The sequence below is a fragment of the Lutra lutra genome, chromosome 17 (assembly GCF_902655055.1).
Source record: "Lutra lutra chromosome 17, mLutLut1.2, whole genome shotgun sequence".
Taxonomy (NCBI): domain Eukaryota; kingdom Metazoa; phylum Chordata; class Mammalia; order Carnivora; family Mustelidae; genus Lutra; species Lutra lutra.
Genome location: NC_062294.1, coordinates 776375 through 783168, shown reverse-complemented (window position 1 = coordinate 783168; position 6794 = coordinate 776375).

Below are 6794 nucleotides of genomic sequence, written 5' to 3'. Positions count from 1 at the left end.
CAGTCCCCGGTGGTTCTCCCAGCTCCACCACTACTGACCCTAAGGCCTTGGCAGGACCCTGTGCTCCCCAATTTAGTTTTCCCATCTGTAAAGTAGATGCTTCCTAAGTCCCTGAGATGAAATGAGGAGACATTATGCCCATGCCTGGCAAGAGAGGACACCAACCCAATGTGCACTGTCCTATCATGGGTGCGGGTTAGCACTCTAATCCTCACAGGCTTCTGGGAGCCAACGCAGTCCTACCTCCACAAGTAGGCGAGGAAGCTGAGGCACTGAGAGGTTCAACAGTTCACTGGAGGCCGTGCAGCTCATGTGGAAGAGAGCTGACAGTCTATGGATACAGTGCTGGCGATGACCGCAGTGCTGCTGATGGTGGTGGTTGTGGTGGTGATGGTGGTGGTGGTGGTGGTGATGGTCATGCTCATGGCAGTGATGGTGGTGGTGCTGATATCTAACCACACCTACTCCATGGCCGGCAGCAGCCTGTACACATTAACTCATTTAACTCTATTAGCTACTGGTCATCTGTGAGTACAGAGGAGGACGGTGAGGCACACTGAGAGTGAGTAACTTGCTTGGAGACGTACAGCCAGGCAGCGGTAATGCAGGAACTCAGAGCGTCAGGGGCCTGCCCGTCCCCTTACCAGAAGCATCTGCCTGCTGTCCACTCCAAGTGTCCTCCCCATGCCACTCTCCCTGCCTGTAAAAGGAGAGAGATCATGACCCTTCTGTGGGCTTGAGAAGTCCCTGTGAGATGGTTTTGTGGAGTCACTTGGCCCCTGCTGACCCAGGCTGAGGGCTCAGTGTTCTACCCATGTCACTGTTGTCACCGTATCATTGCCACCGCGTCCGTCCTATGCCTTGTCCAGTTCCCCAAGGGCCCAGCTGTCTCTGCATGCAGCCTCTGTGGCTGCCATTGTGTGGGGCCATGGACCAGCCTGACCCTGGGGCTGTGGCGACAAAGGGTGGCAGGTGGTGGCTGGCCCCCAAACTCTCTCCCGAGTGCAGGGACCTAGGGGCAGAGGTTCCAGAGAGACAGGACAGAGTCTTGCACAGGAAGGGCCCCAGCAGGGAACAGAACCGTCCAGTCCCACCTGCTGCACTCAGGGAAGGGTGACCGAGGCACAGAGGGGCTGGGGGTGGCAGGGAGAGTACAGGCACAGCGTGCTGGGCTGGCTGGCACCGCACCCACTCCGGAACGGCCTGGGGCTCGGAGCAGAGCCTGCTCAGATGCCTGCTTCGTGGAATCACACGCCCCTCCAGCCGGTGCACCTGCACTCTGAGACTGCTGAAACAGAAAATGCAAGGACGGGAGAAGAGTTGCAGGCAACGGGCTTTGCAGGGGCCCTTCAAGGACAGAGCAGGCTAAGGAATCCCAGGCTCTTGGCCGACGGACAGAAGCCCGGCGTGGGGCAGCCTCTGCACCCGCCAGCCTCTGACAGCAGCTTCTGGTCACTAAAACGGCCCACGCCTGCGGGAAGGCCAGGGCCAGGCAGGGGCTGGCTCCGGGCCCAGGGTCTCCTCGCTTCGCTGAGACGGCTCGGGTAAACCTGGATGGAACGTGGCGGACATCTTCCAAGGACCTGCTCCTGGTCTGGAAACGGGGTGTTGAGTGGAGAGCGGTCTGAGCTCCTCAGTCGCTGCTGCAAAGAACAGCAGAGACAGCCAGGAGAGAGGCCAAGGCCAGGCCCAGGACAGGGACTGTGAAGCCAGGCCCCACAGGGGTATCCGCTGGGCCCTCCAAGGGGCCGACAGGGCCTCCCTGGGCCAATGCTGTGCTGTGCTCCCCTCCCGCCCTAGGCCCATGCTGAGCCCAGGATGTGAGTGTGAGCCTAGGTTAGGCGGGGCTGGGCTCTGGAACAACTGGGAAGCTTCCCGACAGCAAATGGGCTCTGAAGACCAGGGTTGACCCTGAAGCCCACACCATGTTCCCATCCCTTGGCCCCACAGCACCACTCCGGGCAGCCTGAGACCCTCGTGGACCCAGGAGCTGTGGCGAGTGGAGTAGACTCTTGGCTCCTGACCCCTCCGGAGCTCTCGGCTCCTGTCTGACAGCAGGAGAAAGGGCCATGCAGGTGCCCAGGTGTCCAGGTGTGTTGTCTGGCGCAGATGCTTCCACTCCACTGTCCAGGAGCCCTGCAGCGCCCACCTTGTGACACCAGCCAGCTCTGTTGCGTGGGCGCCTGGCTCCACACGACCAGGCCTGCTGTGTGTCTTCCCGGAGTCAGGCCCACGTTCTGTGCATCCTGGCAGGTCACGCACCCTCTCTGATCTGCTCTCAGGGTGAGTCCTCCTAAACAACGGGGAACCAGGATGTCCTCTGTTAAGAGGCCGGGCCTAAGGACGGTCCACCTGCAGACCTGGCTAGCGTACTTTGCAGACTGTCCTCAGAAGCCCAGTGGAGCAAGAAGAAAGGGACAAGGGACAATTAAGGATCGAAGTGACCAGCTAGAAGCTTCTTGGCCTCACCTGCCTCATAGGCCCCCCTGTGCACACCCCACCTCTGCTTCAGGGAGTCCCCTGGCATCCCAGCTCCTGGGTAAGCTCCTTCTGCCGTGCAGAGACCTGCAGGGAGATGCTGGCGTGCTCTCCGTGAGAGAGAAGGGAGGAGGGGACGAGCAGGACAGGAGCCCTCACTGAACATGAGTCTAGCCTTGCTTGCTCTGTGGACACCCCCGTCCTCTTGCACACCATGTTGGAGTCTGCTTCTAAGTTCTCTTCCAGCGGCCCCTGACCTCACCTCCTTTCCCCTGGGAGGGCCTGTGTGCCGCCTTCTCCCACGACAGCCGCTGTTCTGCGGTTAGCAGGGTGTCCTGGCTTCTCCAGGCGGTCGGGGCCCGTGGGAGGGGTGTGTGCACCAGGGCACTTCTCCCTGGAAATGCTGCCTGCAATCATGGAAGCCAGGACAGCCCTCAGCCTGTTTGCCCGAGCTGCAGAGATGGGTGAGGCCAGAGGCCGAGACCCCACAGCCTCGCCGTCTGCAGGCAGGAGCCGGTGGATGTCGCTGCTGACACGGAGAGTAGATTCACCTCCTCCACCTTCTTGTTCTACGCGGGCCCTCGGTGCACTGGACAGGGCTCACCCCCATGCACGCATGCAGAGACCAGCCTTCTGGAGCACCTTCACAGACCCAGCCGGAAAGAGGGGTCACCGCCGTCCTGCTCATCCCCGAGCCCGGGCCGGTTGACATGAGTTTACCACCAGAGCAAGAGAAGTGGTGTGCGTGCACTTAGTTAGTCACAGAAGGTTCTAAAGGATGAGGCCATGGAACTGGTCCTCCTGGCTGCCTCATCAAGGGCTGTCTTGGGGGAAGTGAGTTTCCCACCAGCGCATGGAAGCCACTGAGGGCCCGGGGCTGTGGCCTCCCCTGGGCTCCAGCTCCCACTTTAAGGCATTGCAGGGCAAGGATGGCTCTGGAAAGAGTGAAATAACGGAGTTCATCTGAACATAGGGTCCACCTGCCATGGGCAAGAGCTTCCCCAGCCTCCAAACCCTGCATCTGGGGAGCCCCACAGTCCGTACTCACAGTGCTGGGGTGTGTTGTAGGGCCTCAGGTTTGAGCCCCAGTGGCATGGCCCCTCCTTACTTCTTCCTCCCTGGTTCCCGCTCAGCAAGGATGGTGGTCAGTTGACTGGGTGTCCACGAGTCAGCTCTCCCCCCATGCACCTTCAGGTAACTTCGAGTGTAAATAACAGAAAACCAAACTCAGAGTGGCCAAAGCTGTGCCAGTTCAGGGGCAGGACGGCTCCTGACACACTAGGTGCCCTGGCTCTGCATGTCCTGGGCTCAGGCTGTCAGGCTGTTGGCTCGCTCTTGGGGTGGTGCTTCTCACAGCCACAGAATGGCTGCGGTGGCTCCAAACATCACAGACACAGCGTCTGCCATGGACGGCTTGGGGCTGCTTCTCGCAGTGCATCTCATTTTCGTTGGTGAGAACAATATCCTCAGGCTTGGACCAGAGTCTCAACAGGGAGAATGAGCCTGCTGTGACTGGTTTGGGCCAGTCATGATCTGCTCTCTTGGGGCGGGGGGTCTGAGACCCATTTCCCTGAAGCACAAGACTCTTGGGGAAGGCAGGAATGTGAACAAAATCAGGATCCAGAGGAAAGGGGAGGTAGAGCGGTGCACGTTTGTCCAGTGGGCATGGACAGAATCCGCCAGAGCTGTTTTCCTGTTTTCCTGGAATGAAGAGGTCATCTGTGGGTTTCTACCAATGCGTGTCACCCCTGATAGTCGGTCCCGCCAGAATCAGCAGCTGGAGCTCTGGGGTGAGCAGATGTGAGAGTCGGGAGGTCTTCATCCCCTCATCCATGTCTCCTGCGTGCCTCCCGCACACGGGCATACCCGAGAGCCAGGCGTGGCCGTGCCGCGACGGGCCGGGCCGAGCACCTCCCTCCCCGAGTCCTTCAGCCCAGCACCCAGCGCCCCCTCAGCCGCCCTCCACAGTCTGTTCCAGCCCCCAGCTTCTGCTGAGCGTGGGCTGCTCACAGGGGGGCTTGCCTCCCCTCCCCCACCCCTCCCCGTGTCCAGTCCTGCTTGTCCTTCCAGCACTGATTCGGATGCTGCTCCCGGAATGCCTTCCTTGAACCCACCCATCTGGACGGGGGTCTTCCTGACCCTCCTATGCTGGCTGCCATGCACATGTTTGAAGTGATGTGGGGGAAACTACTTATTCAGCATTTGCCATATTGAGGGCACAGGGCTAAAGGCTTTACATGGAAAATCGTAACTTTGCAATGTCCACTGAAAGTAGGCATTCTTATCTCAGGTAGAAACAGACTCCGAGGGTAATTTGTCAAATGTCACACAGCCCTACCTGATTGGAGCAGTGCTTCATTCTCTATTGCGGTGTTCACGTGAACTTAGTGGCTTAAAATCACAAGTGTTTATTATCTCGCAGGTTTCCAGGTCAGGAGTCCAGGAGCGGCTCCGCGGGGTGGGCTCAGGGGCTCCCCGAGGTCCTGCTGGAAGGTCGGCACGGGCCGCCGGCTGGTCTGGAGGCCCAGCCGGGGCTGGAGGCGCCGCTTCCCAGTGGGTGCTGATGCGGCTGCGGGTGGGGCCCTGGGGCCTCGCACGTGGCCTTACCCGGGGCTGCCGGGCCTCCTGCAACATGGTGGCCGGTGGCCCCCAGGCAGGCGACTGACCGCGAGCAGGGCGGGATGCTGATGCCTCGCGCGCGCCCACATGCTCATTCTTGCACAGCCGCTGTTGACACAGGCCGGCCCTATCGCTTGGGATGGGACCTGCGTGGGCACAGGTGCTGGGAAGCTGGCGGCCGCTGGCAGGACCAGAACAGGACCCCCACTGCTGACTAGCCCACCCCTGTACATACATCCAGGGCCGTGGAACCCCTCCTCGGCCAACACCCACTCCCCGTCCAACCGTCGCAAGCCGACAGCGGGAAGGGAATGTGCTCCCTTTCTGTGGAACCTGCCACCAGCCAGGCCCGTGTTTTGCTTTGATCAAGTGAAAAGCTGTGACCCAAGTGCCCCCAGCAGTTTGGGCTCAGTGAGCTGGAGGTGTGAACAGAACCAAGGGGGGGGCGGTATTCCTAGCCCGCCTCTCTGCCCATTTCCAAGATGCTCCAGCTGGAACGGTTTCCTCCGGGAAGCGCTGGGGGTCGGGAGTGGACAGGGGGCCTCAGGGTGAGGCCGGGCTGCCCACGATCCCGCCCACAGTGTTGGGGCGCCACTCGCCCCACGCAGAGGCCATGAACACTCCAGTCTGCCCTCTGGAGGGGCCACCCCATTACTCCAACATCCACGTGCTGAGCACCCGCTCTGGGCAGTCTGTGGAGGGGCCGCTGACCGAGATGCTGATGACCAGTGACGGCGGTTAGTGTCTCAGAGCAACTGTAAGTGTCCTGGCCCTGAGGTCCTTGTAGTGGGAGCCCACCAGGAACGGGTGTGGGGCCGCCTTACCGTTCTGCAGACAAGAAGCCCCAGACACCAACAGCACCCCGTTATGTTCGTGGGGGCTCCCCATCGGACGTAGGAACAGCCTGGGCAGGTCAGCACCACACAGCCCCACGGAGGCCCTGCCCACCGAAGACTCCCTCCTCAGGGCACCCCTCCTCCCAGGATCAGATCTACCGGTAGCCCAGGTTTGGGACAGGTGGGACCTCCCTCTGGGGGGCTTCAGGAGAGGGAGGGGCTTGCCTCTCCAGGCTGACGCGGGTCTGCCAGCTGTAGGACTCAAGGTGCAGGGAGCATGTGTGAGCTCACGGGGCGACATGGGGCCCTGCAGTTCACCCCGTCAGAAGACGCTGGCTGCCATTTCTCACGCTGTCCTGCACTCAGGCCACACACACTGTGGGACATCCTACTACATGTGCAATTTTGTGTTCTACTTCTTAAATGTTCTTTTTTTTTAAAGATTTTAAAGAGAGGGCACACATGAGCAGGAGGAGAGGAGCGGGGAGAGAGCTTCCTGAGCAGACTGCACTGAGCACAGAGCCTGACTCAGGGCTCGATCCCACAACCCTGACCTGAGCCGAAATCAAGAGTCGATCCTTAACTGACAAAGCCACCCGGGCACCCAGAAAGTATTTTCACGCTATTTTTATTCAACCACACAGACTGTCGTAGGCAATTCTAGGATTCTGTATGGCTTTCCTCTTACCCTTTTCATGGTGACACAGTGTCTCGTTACTCTGCTCCCCTAACTCGCCAGGCCTGCCGTGGGCCATGGGGTGTCTCCTGGTTTGCGGCCATCAGGGGTAGCGCAGCCGTGAACAGCTCCAAGGACGCAGCTTGTGGAGATGACTCCTTCTTTACGGAGGAAGTTGGTGTGGC